We start from the raw sequence: 15,464 nt of genomic DNA, 5'->3' as shown, positions 1-15,464 counted from the left end.
TTCCTCATGAAGTCTCACAGCAAGTTAGCAGTAGAAAATTTTCTCAACCTTGTAAAGAGCATCTATGAAAATCTATAGCTAACATCATACAAACATTATACACTTAATGATGAAAGACTAAATACTTTCCAAGATCAAGGCCTTTATGTTCAGTCTTATGACTGTATCCAGCATTGAACTAGAGGTTATGCCCAGTGCAATAAAGCAAGAAAAAAGAATAAAAGGCATGAGGGTTGCCTGAGTAGTTCAGCTGGTTAAGCATTTGCCTTCAGCTCAGGTCATGATCCCAGGATCCTGAGATCAAGCCCCAAATCAGGCTCCCTATTCAGCATAGAGTCTGCTTCTCCTTCTGCCCCTTCCCCAGCTTATGCTCACTCTCTCTCTTTCCCTTTTGCTTTGTCTCTCTCTAATAAATTTAAAAAAAAAAAAAACTTTTTTAAAAAGGCATGAAAATTAGAAAAAAAAACAAAACTTTTATTCCAAAAGACAAGATTGTCTCCATAGAAATTACTACAGAATCAACAACAAAAACAACAAAAAACTAACAAAACTAAGTGAATTTATGAAGAATTTAGGCTACAAAGTCAATATATAAAATATCTAAAATTGAAATAAAAAACACCGTTTACATTAGAATCAGAAATATTAAATACTCAAGAATATTTTTGACAAATGTTTTATAAGAACCATACACTAAAAAGTATTAAACATTGTCAACTAAAATTAAAGATCTAAATAAGTGATAATTTAGAACTGGGTGATACAATATTGTTAAAATGTCAATACTTCCCTAAGTAATCTACAGATTCCCAATCAAAATCCCAAAGGGATTCTAAAATTCATACAGAGGACAAACACTATCTCATCATGTCTTATTAAAAGCTACAGTAAAGCTATAATACGTATTATGGTATTAGCATCAAGATATAAAAATAAATCAATGACACACAATGACAGTAAAGTCACACATATATGCACAATTGATTTCTGATGAAGGTTGAAAGGCAATTCAACAGATAAAGGGCAGAGAGGCAGGTGGGAAGAAGAAGCTGCAAAGAGGCACAAGGAACCCCCACGGACGAGGTATTTATTCACAGTCTTGCCTGTGGTGATGGTTTCCTGGTACTATGATATCCTGAAACTTGTAAGATACATGGCTTCATGTATCTTAAACCATGAGATACATGGTTTATTGTATGTCAATTACACCTCAGTAAATCTATAATTAAAAAACAAAAAACAAAGCAAAAAACAGCCAGTATCCTTATCCCCGCCCATGGATAAGGCATCTGTAATAAAATGTAGGCTGACAGGAAGAGCCTAGAAATTTTTACCAACATCAGCAAGGCTTTGTAAATTGCATGGGGAGTCCACAGGTGTTCACTTCACTCTGCTTCACAAATACAGATGCAGAAACTTCTATAAGTATAAAATAATAAATATAAAAATTACCGATCCTTGTATGCGATTAATACAGGCAGCATTTTGCAATGGCATGTGTGTGCATATATGAGACTACAGAGGTGGGATGAAGAGAAAAAACAAATAAAAAATACCTTGCATAAACGAATTATTATACTATGCTGTGAACTAATAAGTCTGATTAATGCAACTCTTTGCGTCATATATAAAACAAACAAAATCACTACTGGATTTTAAACCCACGAGGTTATTTCTCAGTAATTTAGTTTTTAAAACAAAATTAGCATAAATAAATAAATAAATAAAACAAAATTAGCATGCAAATCTAAGCAGACCTGGGATATTTCATTTTGGGGAAAAAGTAATCCATATCTACATAAGGGTAAATGTTATTTTAAATTAAATGACTGATTTCCAAAGGAAGTTTTGTTTTCAGCAACCTGATTAGTGACAGCTGAATGACACATTAGCTGTAGACCTCATCATGGCCACTAAAAAGGTTGGGCTTTCCATCTAAGCTTCCTGAATGTAAAGAGATCCAGAAAAACATCTTTTATTCTCTAACACTCTGGCTGGTTAACACAAGTTATCGATCCTGGGATTTAGGGTCGCCAAATACTTTCTTAATTAAGAGCTCCAGGTTATTGACTATCCCCATTCCCCTGTGCCCTTTTCTTAGTCCTATGTGAGATGAAAAACTCTTACCATTTCGCAACTCATCTCAAGGGAAGCACCTCGATTTACTATAAAAACAGCAACGGCTCACTCATGACTTCATCTCAGTGGTTCAAGAACCTTGCTCCCTACATTTCTCTTCTACGTTCCCAGGGTTAAGCAACACCTGCAGTGGGATTTCACGGCCACCGTGGAACCCCTGTGGGAGCAGGGGATGCTCCTGGTGACACCCCCAGACAGAGCCAATGGCACAGCCCTGCTTTCCTGTAAGGTCAGCCTGACAAGCCAACCAGCCTGAAACACTGTTCTGAGTTTGCCAGACTCTGTATTCATTCTAGACAGCTATAAATGTTAGTGGCTATTTTTAAAGTACATAAGGATATTTTGAGAAAATCCATGTAGGTATTATTGCTAATTATTGCTATTATTGCTAATTAATTGCTAATTAATTTCACCATTTAAACAAGTAATTACTTTGAAAGTTACTCAAGATCCTTCTGAATGGAGGACTGAATCCTTCAGCCATTCAGAATGGACCCTATGACATTTTTGCTTTTATTTTTTTTAAAGATTTTCCTTATTTGGTTAGTTATTCATTCATTCATTCACTTGTTTATCTAATTAATTTATTTATTTGAGCAGGGGGGTGGGAAGGAGCAGAGGAAGAGGGAAGCGCAGATTCTGCGCCGAGCAGGAAGCCAGCCCCACCTGGGGCTCGATCCCACAATCCTGAGGTCATGCCCTGAGCTGAATCAAGAGTTGCTCAACCAACTGAGCCACCCCGGCACCCCAACCTCATGACATTTTTAAAGATCATTTTCTTTAGGGTAAAAGTCACATTTGAAAAAGATAAACCAGACTTAAACTGTACACAACTTTAAAGTAAATTTAAACTGTACAATTTTAAATTGGTTTAAAACCTTATTCTCAGAACGCTAAACTGTGAAGATCTTTTCAGACACCCATAGTGATAAATGAACATCCACGTATAAACCAGTGATGTCTACCAGGACAAGGCGATAGCTGTCCAGAGCTCAGTGACATGCAAATCACCAAATCAGAGACGGCCGACAGTAGGAAGTTGGTAAGAAGAATGATTTATAAAGTCCAAAACCCACGAGTACCTTCAAATCCCCTGAATAAGGTTCATAAGAAGTAGATAGGGATAAGAAGCAATGCTTACATCATTTGAATTGAAGAACTGTTGCAAGTAAAACCAAATTAGGATAAAGACTCATAGTTATAATAGAAGACAACAGAAACACATGATTCATAATGTAGAAAGAATTTTTTAAAAACAACAATACTCAAATGTTCCCAGGGATTATGAGTCAGATAAAATTAGGTTGTGCAGTATTTTTATGTAATGTTTTGTGTGATACATTTACCTAAAGGCTTATCCTAAAGCAATATGTTTCTGCTTTTATCAACTGCCTGAGGATGAAAATGTATCAATGATTTTAGAAGTCTTAAACATCTTTAATATATTCCTGATATTAGATGAGCTATAATCACACATAAAGCTACCTCCTAGAAAGCTTTTGAGAATTGCTTTTGCCTGCAGTCTCTGGTACTCATACTTCAGAGATTAGAAATATCTTCCTTAAAAAGACTTCTCTTTTTGCCCATAGAAATCAAACAAATTTTGTTAAACAGTGAGGCAGAAAAGGAGCTGTTATAAATCAGTGATATTCTCCTTAATTACCTAATTTATTTATCATAGGTTAAAAACCAATCTTGGAAGTGCAAAAGTCACATGGTCACGTGGTTGTCACAACAGCAATATACTAACTTCAGGGAGGAATCATATTCCCATAGATTGAAATAGTTTCCATGCAATGCTCAATGATTGAGTTTTATTGACTTGATCGGCTTCCACAATGACAGTGGCTATCTATGAACATATCCCATGTAAAGAAAAAAGGTACAATTAAAAAACACTTCACCATACAATGTTTATGCTTTTTTAGAATAATTTTACGTTAACACTTTCCTCTAACTTCATCCCATCATCACACATTTTTCTTGGATTCCTCTTAGGTAAAATATTATTTCTCTGCTATAAATAATCTTTTCATAATTAAAGTATTCCCCTAGTTCATGATTTAACAAAAACAGAATTTAGATTATGGCTATATTCTATGAAATGGTGCCCTGTGATTCTAACCTTTCTATGCTTTGTTTCCTTCTTTTTCCTCTGAACATGGAAAGTTAGGGTCATTCATATGCTGAATATTGATCAGAAGAGAAAAATATATGAGGTGTGAGTTATACTTTAACTAGTGACTTTATATTTATTTGCTCAGTATTACTTACACATCGATCACTTGATCTTGCAATCTAAGTTTTTTATCTTGTGAGGAAAGTGTTGCTGTTATTGTTTTGTTTTGTTTTGTTGTTTTGTTTTGTTTTAAGAGGAATGAGTAATTGGATTTTCTTTAGAACTCACAAAATCCAAGAAAGAGGACATACTGCATACTGCTTGCTTAAAACTGTCAGGGCTTTGACAATGGTTTCTTTGATGGTTTTAATGCTAGGTTTGGGGAAACTCTGAGTGTGTTCAATAGGAATGAGTGCTTTTTTGAGAGATGCGATAGTTCAAACTTTCAAGAGTATTTCATGTCGGATGTAAGTGCATGATCTCTAAGGCCACATCTTTCTCACTGGTGGATGTGGCCAAGAGGATACAAAGCATCAGCTGAAATTCCATCCAAGAGGATTACTGGATCCTACCCTAGAGCTTCTAAATGCAGTGCAGACCAATGTGGGTACTTTGGGGATGGACTCGTGCTTCAGTGAACCCCATATGAAAAACAACGCTCCTTCATATAGCCCCCTAACAACACTGGAGAAGCACTTCTTGTTTTATAGACAGAGACCCTCTATTTTTGCCTTAAAGTAATTCAAAAGCATTTATTGAACAATTGTTATGCACTGGGCCTACAGAGACACAGGTGAAGAAAAACAACTTAAAAAAAAAACAAAAGAGGGGAGGAGTCAAGATGGCAGAGGATAACAGGCTGAGATGATATCAGGTGGCAGGAGATCAGCTAGACAACTTATCAAACGATTGTGAACACCTACAAATCCAAAAGGAGATTGAAAAGAAGAGCAGCAATTCTAGAAACAGAAAATCGACCACTTTCTGAAAGGTAGGATGTGCGGAGAAGTGAATCCAAAGCCAAGGGAAAATAGACTGTGGGGGGAGGGGCCGGCTCCTGGCAAGTGGCAGAGCAATGGAGCACAAAATCAGAACTTTTAAAAGTCTGTTCCATTGAGGGACGTTGCTTGAGAGGCTAAGTGGGGGTGGAGCCCTTGTGGGGACAGCATGGTCTCAGGGCCCACAGGGTCACAGAAGGATCCAGGGTGTCTGAATGCAGAAGAGCTTGCAGGTGTTAGAGTGAGGAAGCCAGCTACAGAGATGGAGCTGAGGAGTGAGCTCTCAGCTCGGGGTTATCTTAAACTGTGAGCCGTGGCACAGTCAGACCACTGGTGTTTGACCAGGGACCCCACAAGTGGCAGATCTGGGGAGACACCCATGAAAGAATGGCAGGAACCTGTTGGGATTGGAGACTCCAGGCGAGGCTGTGTGCCAGAGACAGAGATGATCGGTCCCAGGTCGGGTGGGCTCGGAGCGTGGCCAGAGGCCAGGGAGACGGGAATGACTGAGCACTTTTCTCCGAGGGCGCACTGGGGAACGGGGTCCCGAGTTCTCAGCTCCTACAGGCTGGAGACTGGAAAGCCGCCATTTTCATTCCCGTCCAACAGAACTCTACAGAAAGTGCACAGGGAACAAAACCTCCCGAGAGTGAACCCAAGCACATTACTTAGCCCTACCCCTGGCAAAGGCGGTGCAATTCCAACATGGGCAAAGACACTTGAGAATCACTGCAACAGGCACCTCCCCCAGAAGATCAGCAAGAAAATCCAGCCAAGACCAAGCTCACTGATCAAGGAGAACAGCAGAATTCCAAAGGAGGAGTAAGCAAAGCATTGAATTCAGGGCTTTCTCCCCATGACTCTTTAGTCTTGAAAAGTTAATTAATTTTTTTATTTTTTTTCTTGCTCCAATTTTTAAACGTTTACTTTCCCCTTTTAACTTTTTTAAACTAGTTTTTCATAAAATTACCTTTCTTTAAAAAAATCTTTTTGAACCTTCATTATTGTAGTTATTTTTTGTATACACAAAGGATTTTCTCTTCTAAAAAATTCTGGGATACAACTTCTTCAAATAGATTGAAATATACCCTAAATCTAGCAAAGGGCTTTGTTCTAGGCTCCAGCATGAGTAAATTCTCTCCAGCCTCTTCTTCTTTCTTTTCCCAACCAACTTATCTTATCAACTACTTTTTTAGAATTTTTTTTCTAATTTTCACCTTTACAATCATATTCCATCCCTTCATCATGTTTACCCTTATTTTTGTGTTTTTATTATCATAAAAAGAATTTTTTTCTTTCTTTAAAATTTTGGGAGGTATTTTCTTCTAAGAGACCAAAGTAATCCCAAAATTAAGTGGGTGGCTCTGTTCTATTCACCAGTCTAATATACATATTTTATTTTTTATTTTCTTTCTTTTTTTTTTAATTTTTAACTTCTTTTTACCCTCTTTCTTCTCCCCACAATTTGGTGTCTGTTCCGATTTGGTTAATGCACATTTTTCTGGGGTCTTTGCCACCCTTTAAGTATTTTATTCTCTCATTCATATATTCTTATCTGGATAAAATGACAAGGCAGAAAAGCTCACCACACACCACACACACACACACCACAAACAACAACAACAACAACAACAAACCCAAGAGGCAGTACCGAAGGCCAGGGACCCTATCAATACAGACATTGGTAATATGTCAGATCTAGAGTTCAGGATGATGATTCTCAAGGTGCTAGCTGAGCTCAAAAAAGGCATGGATGATATTGAGGAAACACTGGCTGGAGAAATAAAAGAACTAAAATCTAACCAAGTTGAAATAAAAAAAGCTATTAATGAGGTGCAATAAAAAATGGAGGCTCTTACTGCTAGGATAAATGAGGCAGAAGAAGGAATTAGTGATATAGAAGACCAAATGACAGAGAATAAAGAAGCTGAGCAAAAAAGAGACACCTACTGGACCATGAAGGGAGAATTTGAGAGATAAGTGATACCATCAGATGAAACAACATTAGAATAATTGGGATTCCAGAAGAAGAAGAAAGAGAGGCAGGCAGAAGGTACACTGGAGCGAATTATTGTAGAGAACTTCCCTAATATGGCGAAGGGAACAAGCATCAAAATCCATGATGTGCAGAGAATCCCCCTCAAAATCAATAAGAATAGGTCCACACCCTGTCATCTAATAGTAAAACTTACAAGTCTTAGTGACAAAGAGAAAATCCTGAAAGCAGCCCGGGACAAAAAGTCTATAACATACAATAGTAAAAATATTAGATTGGCAGCAGACTTATCCACTGAGACCTGGCAGGCCAGAAAGAACTGGCATGATTTATTCACAGTAATAAATGAGAAAAACACACAGCCAAGAATACTATATCCAGCTAGGCTATCACTGGAAATAGAAGGAGAGATTAAAAATCTTCCAGGACAAACAAAAACTAAAAGAATTTGTAAACACCAAACCAGCTCTACAGGAAATATTGAAAGGGGTCCTCTAAGCAAAGAGAGAGCCTAAAAGTAGCAGACCAGAAAGGAACAGAGACAATATACTGTAACAGTCACCTTACAGGCAATACAATGGCACTAAATTCATATCTCTCAATAGTTACCCTGAATGTAAATGGGCTAAATGCCACCAATCAAAAGACAGAGGGTATCAGAATGGATAAAAAAGCAAAACCCATCATTATGCTGTCTATAAGAAACTTATTTTAGACCTAAAGACACCTCCAGATTTAAAGTGATGGTGTGGAAAACAATTTACCATGCTAATGGACATAAAAAGAAAGCTGGGATGGCAATCCTTAGATCAATTAGATTTTAAGCCAAAGACTATAATAAGAGATGAGGAAGGACACTATATCATACTCAAAGGGTCTGTCCAACAAGAAGATCTAACAATTTTAAATATCTAAGCCCTAACATGGGAGCGGACAAATCTATAAACCAATTAATAACAAAATCAAAGAAACACATCAACAATAATACAATAACAGTAGGGGACTTTAACACTCCCCTCACTGAAATGGACAGATCATCCAAGCAAAAGATCAACAGGGAAATAAAGGCCTTAAATGACACACTGGAACAGATGGACATCACAGATATATTCAGAACATTCCATCCCAAAGCATCAGAAGACACATTCTTCTCTAGTGCACATGGAACATTCTCCAGAATAGATCACATCCTGGGTCACAAATCAGGTCTCAACTGGCACCAAAAGACTAGGATCATTCCCTGCATATTTTCAGATCACAATGCTCTGAAGCTAGAACTCAATCACAAGAGGAAATTTGGAAAGAACCCAAACATATGGAGGGTAAAGAGCATCCTACTAAATAATGAATGGGTCAACCAGCAAATTAAAGAAGAATTGAAAAAATTCATGCAAACAAATGATAATAAAAACAGAAAATCTATGTTCAAAATATGTGGGACATGGCAAAGGCAGTCCTGAGAGGAAAATATACAGTGATACAAGCCTTTCTCAAGAAACAAGAAAGGTCTCAAATACACAACCTAACCCTACTCCTAAAGGAGCTGGAGAAAGAACAACAAAGAAAGCCTAAACCCAGCAGGAGAAGAGAATAATAAAGATAAGAGCAGAAATCAATGAAATAAAAATAAAACAAAACAAACAAACAAACAAAAACAATAGAACAAATCTATGAAACTAGGAGCTGGTTCTTTGAAAGAATTAGTAAGATTGATAAAACCCTGGCCAGACTTATCAAAAAGAAAAGAAAACGGATCCAAATAAATAAAACCATGATTGAAAGAGGAGAGATCACAACCAACACCAAAGAAATACAAACAATTATAAGAACATACTAAGAGAAGCAAATTTGACAATATGGAAGAAATGGATGCATTCCTAGAGACATATAAACTCCCAAAACTGAACCAGGAAGAAATAGAAAACCTGAACAGACCCATAACCAGTAAGGAGATTGAAACAGTCATCAAAAATCTCCCAACAAACAAGAGCCCAGGGCCAGATAGCTTCCCAGGGGAATTCTACCAAGCATTTAAAGAATAATTAATTCCTACTCTCCTGAAAATTTTCCAAAAAATAGAAATGGAAGGAAAACTTCCAAACTCATTTTATGAAGCCAGCATTATGCTAATACCAAAACCAGACAAAGATCCCATCAAAAAAGAGAATTACAGAACAATATCCTTGATGAACACAGATGCAAAAATTCTCACCAAAATACTAGCCAATGGATCCAACAGTACATCAAAAGGATTATTCACCACGACCAAGTGGGATTTATTCCAGGGCTGCAAGGTTGGTTCAACATCCACAAATCAATCAATGTGATACAATACATTTATAATAGAAAGAACAAGAGCCATATGATACTCTCAGTAGATGCTGAAAAAGCAACTGACAAAGTACAACGTCCTTTCATGATCAAAATCCTTCAAAGTATAGGGATAGAGGGTACATATCTCAATATCATCAAAGCCATCTATGAAAAACCCAAAGCAAATATTCTCAGTAGAGAAAAACTGAGATCTTTTCCACTAAGGTCAGGAACACAGCAAGTATGTCCATTATCACCACTTCTATTCAACACAGTACTAGAAGCCCTAGCCTCAGCAATCAGACAACAAAAATAAATTAAAGGCATCTGAATCAGCAAAGAAGTCAAACCCTCACTCTTTGTAGATGATATGATATTTTATGTGGAAAACCCAAAAGACTCCATTCCAAATCTGCTAGAACTTGTACAGGAATTCAGTAAAGTGTCAGGATATAAAATCAATGCACAGAAATCAGTTGCATTTCTCTAACACCAAGAACAATACAGAAGAAAGGGAAATTAAGGAGTTAATCCCATTTACAAAGGCACTCAAAGCCATAAGACACCTAGGAATAGACCTAACCAAAGAGGCAAAGAATCTGTACTCAGAAAACTATAAAGTACTCATGAAAGAAATTGAGGAAAACACAAAGAAATGGAAAAATATTCCATGCTCATGGATTGGACGAACAAATATTGGGAAAATGTCTATGCTACCTAAAGCAATGTACATGTTTAATATAATCCCTATCAAAATACCATTCATTTTTTAAAGAAGATATGGTGTATATATACAAGGGAATAATACTATGCAGCCATCAAAAGAAATGAAATCTTGTCATTTGCAATGACATGAATAGAACTAGAAGGTATTATGCTTAGCAAAATAAGTCAATCAGAGAAAGACAATTATCATATGATCTCCCCGATATGAGGAAGTTGAGAGGCAATATACGGGGTTTGGGGGGGGTAGGAAAAAAATAAATGAAACAAGATGGGATCGAGAGGGAGACAGATCATAAGAGACTCTTAATCTCACAAAACAAACTGAGGTTGTTGCGGGGAAGGGGGTAGGGAGAAGGTGGTGGGGTTATGGACATTGGGGAAGGTATGTGCTATGGTGAGTGCTGTGAAGTGTGTAAACCTGGTGATTCACAGAACTGTATCCCCAGGGCTAATAATACATTATATTTTAATAAAAAAACTAAAAATTTAAAAAAAAAGAAAAGAAAAACACCTTCCTTCAAGAATCTCCCAATCTAGAGAAGAAAAGAGACTAGCAAATAAATGACTTTGCAGATAGATTTTTTAAGTGCTGAGCCAGCGACAGAAAAACAGGAATAAAGGAACAAATGGGAACCCAGAGTTAGTTCCTCTTAGAAGGAACAGAGCCTGGGAAAAGCTTCACAGAGAGGGGACAGTTGAAGTTGGCCTTGAGGAATGAGAAGAATGTGTCAAGTGGAGGAGGGAGGCGTGAGGAAGGGGCACAGAGGAGGGTGGAAGGTGGAGGGCAGAGGTACATCCCAAGCCCAGAGAAAAGCATGGACAAAGGCACAGATCAGAACATGTCCAGTCCACCTACCCTAGGAGACAAGGCGTGTCCAAGGAGCTCCTCCCCCTTGGCAACGGCATTTTCTTTTCTCGCCCACTGGATTATTCTCCAGCCTCTTATCCATAACAAATCACATTGCCCACAAGTGGCAGGACCAAGATGATTAAAAGCTCTCGGTGAAAAAGGCCAACATTTGGTAAAATGCTACTTTATCAATAAATGTGTGTGAATGTATATACTTGTGACCATGGATAAATCTGCCATTTCTTAAATTCCTAAGTATGGAGGCTAACTCCTTTGTTATCAGCAAAATAACTAAATGATTATCCAAACACAACGAAAAATAGTATGCTTGGTTTTCCTAAAGGTCAAACAACTCCAGCCTGTATAAAGGTAATGTGGGAGTGGAAACAGGGAAGGGGATGGCACAGTGTGGCCACAGCTGACCCTCAGCCAAGGCCCAGAAGAGAAGACCAAGGCACAAGCCTCAGGTACAGACTCAAAAAAGCAGCTGACGTAGGAGGTGGTAGTTTTGATAGCTACTGGGTGTATGCATACTAGTAGCTCCAAGCTCTCACCTCAAACCTCGCGTACACATGTCTCTCCTTTTAGAGGAACTAAAGGAGTGGTACAAAAAATGTTCAATATGGCATTAGACAGGGGGAAGGGAGTCTGATTGCTGAGCATCAGCCCTGGCGTTGGTGATGCTTTTTATCTCCCAAAGTGATTTTAAATATTTATATTAAATTAATTTTACATATTAAATATGTCTTTAACTATTATTGCTTTATTTTTGAGGAGAAATATAAAGAGAAAGAACAAACTTTTTTCTCTCAATACAAGGACATAACACTAGAGTAACAGAGTTTCTAAAATTCACAGGGATCAGAGGGCCCAGATGACCCAGTTGGTTAAGATTCCGACTCTAGATTTTGGTTCAACCCCACGTGGGGCTCTGCAGTTAGCACTGAGTGTGAAGCCTGATTATAGACTCTCCCTGTCTCTCCCTCTGCCCCTCTGCATGTGCACACTCTCCCTCTCTCTCAAAATCAATCTATCAAAAGAATAAAAAAATTATAATAAAAAATTCAATGTATTTTTTGTGTTCTTTGGCAGAATAAAAGAAATCCTCCAAAATATTTTAAAGGTAATTTTAGGACTTAAGAATCGGTATCAATGTAGCCAAGATAACAGATACAAAAGTCACTTGATCAGAGATAACAAAAGTTGGAAAAGCCCTCAAAGGCTATGTTGTCCACCTAACCAGATGCAGGAATCCCTTCTCAGCAGTTAGACAAGCAGACAACCAATTCCCTCTCAAACCCTTGTGATGGCAGGAAGTTGACCATTTTATAACATAACCCATCCCATGGTTGAATAGTTCTGGCTTCACAAAAGAAATCTTTTATCTTCACAGCTTCTATCCCTCAATCCAAACTCCATCCCCTGGAGAACAAGTCAGCTATTTAAAAATTGATGCATCTTCCCATATTTTAAGCACTTATCATGTCTTTCTACAATTTTCTTTTCCAGGGTCTATAACCACATTTCCATGTGATGTGGTATCTACTCAGGACTTATCCTCCACAATCTCTTTGGAAGCGGTATGGTGTGACAAAGTCCTTGAAAATTGCAGAGTAGAGACTTTCATAGACAGTAGCAATGGGGCCCAATTTATTTATTAACATTTTTCCTGTAATTAAAAAATGGCTTTCTCCTATTTTATATTGGTGAAATAGCATTTTATAAAATAATGAAAAACAAAGAAACAATGGCTTTGAATGACACACTGTAACAGATGGATTTAATAGATGTATTCAGAACACTCCATCCTAAAACAGAAGAACACACATTCTTTTCAAGTGCACACAGAACATTCTACAGAACAGATCACATATTAGGCCACAAAACAAGCCTCAACAAATTCAAGAAGACTGAAGTCATACCATGTATCTTTTCTGACCACAACACATGAAACCAGAAGTCAACCACAAGAAAAAATTTGGTAAGACCACAAATATATGTAAGTTAAATAACGTGCTACCAAACAATGAATGGGTTGATCAGGAAATAAAAGAAGAAATTTAAAAATGCATGGAAACAAATTAAAATGAAAATAGTGTGGACCAAAACCATTGGAATGCATCAAAGGTGATTCAAAGAAGGAATACAGGTCTATGTCAAGATGTAAGAAAAATCTCAAATAAACAACCTAACATTATATCTAAGTCTAACAGCTAAGAAAAAGAAACAGGAAACCTAAAATCAGCAGACGGAAGGAAATAACAAAGATTAGAGCAGAAATAAATGAAATAGAAACTAAAACATACATATCAGAAAACAATGAAACTAGAAGCTGCTTCTTTGCATAAATCAGTGAAATTGATAAACTTCTACTCAGATTTATCAAGGAAAAAAAGAGAGAGAGAGAGAGAGAGAGAGAGAGAGAAAGGATTCAAATAAATAAAATCACAAGTGAGAAAGAAGAAATAACAACCAAGATCACATAAATGCAAACAACTATAAGAGAATTTTATGAATAATTATATGCTGAAAAATTAGACAACCTAGAAGAAAAGGATAAATTCCTAGAAACATATAAACTATCAAAACTCTAACAGGAAGAAATAGAAAATTTGAACAGACCAATAACCAGCAAAGAACTTGATTAGTAATCAAAAAACACCCAACAAACAAAAAGCTAGAACTAGACAGCTTCACGGAGGAATTCTACCAAACTTTTAAAAAACAGTTAATACCAATTCTCCTCAAAGTATTCCATAAAATAGAAGAGGAAGGAAAATTTCCAAATTCATTCTATGAGGCCAGCAGTAGACTGGTACAAAACCAGATAAAGAGGGGTGGCTGGGTGGCACAGTCGATTAAGCAACTGATTATTGATTTTTGGCTCAAGCCATGATCTCAGGGTCATGAGATTGAGCCCTGCATTGGGAAAAAGCATTTGACTAAGCATAACATCCACTTATGATAAGAATCCTCAACAAAGATTTAGAAGAAATATACCTCAACATATTAAAGGTCATATATGAACAGTCCACAGCTAACATCATCTTTAATGGGAAAATAAGTAAGAAAAAACTCTAACTTCAGAAACAAAACAAGGATGTCCATTCTCACCATAGTACTAGAAGTCCTAGCCTCAGGAGTCGGACAGCAACAACAACAACAAAAAATAAAATAAAATAAAATAAAATAAAATAAAAAGCACCCAAACCTCTAAGGAAGAAGTAAAATTTTCATTATTAATAGATGACCTGATACTATATACAGAAAACCTGAGAGGCTCCACCAAAAAATTGCTGGAACTGATAGATAAATTCAGTAGTCCCAGGATAAAAAGTCAATGTACAGAAATCCATTCCATTTCTAGACACCAATAACAAATCAGCAGAAAGACAAATTAAGAAAATAATCTTATTTATAGCTACAGCAAGAATAATAATTTGGTTAGGAATAAACCTAACCAAAGAGGTGAAAGACTTGAACTCTGAAAATTATAAAATTATAAAATGAAAGAAACTGATGATAATACAAAGAAATGGAAAGACAGTCCATGCTCAGGGATTATAAGAACAAATACTGTTAAAATGTCTGTACTACCCAAAGCAAACTACACATTTAATGCCATCCCTATTAAAATATGAATAGCATTTTTCACAGAACTAGAATAAACAATCCCCAAATTTTTATGCAACCACAAAAGACCCTAATAGCGAAAGCAACCTTCAAAAAGAAAAGCAAAGATAGGCATCATAATTTTCTACTTCAAGTTTTATTACAAAGCTGTAGTAATCAGAGCAATATGGTACTGGCACAAAAAACGGACACACAGATCAGTGTGACAGAATAGAAAACCCAGAAATGAGCCCACAACTCTGTGGTCAATTAATCTTCAACAAAGAATAATAGAACATCCAATGGGAAAAGGACAGTCTCTTTAACAAAAGGTGTTGGGAAAACTGGATAGTAACATGCAAAAGAATGAAACTGAACAACTTTCTTATAGCATACATAAAAATAAACTCAAAATGGATTAAAAACCTAAATGTGAGACGGGAAACCATAAAGATCCTAGAAAAGAACATAGACAGTAACCTTTTTGACATTGGCCATAGCAACATTTTTCTAGATATATCTCCTGAAGCAAGGGAAATTAAAGCAAAAATAAATTATTGGGACTTTATCAAAATAAACAACTCTGAACAGCAAAGGAAACAATTAACAAAACCAAAAGGCAACCTAGAGAATGGGAGAAGTGATTTTCAAATGACATATCTGATAAAGGATTAGTATCCAAAATATATAACAAAGTTATAAAACTCAACA

This window comes from Mustela nivalis, assembly GCF_964662115.1.
Source record: "Mustela nivalis genome assembly, chromosome: 5".
In the NCBI taxonomy this organism is placed as follows: domain Eukaryota; kingdom Metazoa; phylum Chordata; class Mammalia; order Carnivora; family Mustelidae; genus Mustela; species Mustela nivalis.
Note: the sequence above shows the minus strand (reverse complement) of the source record.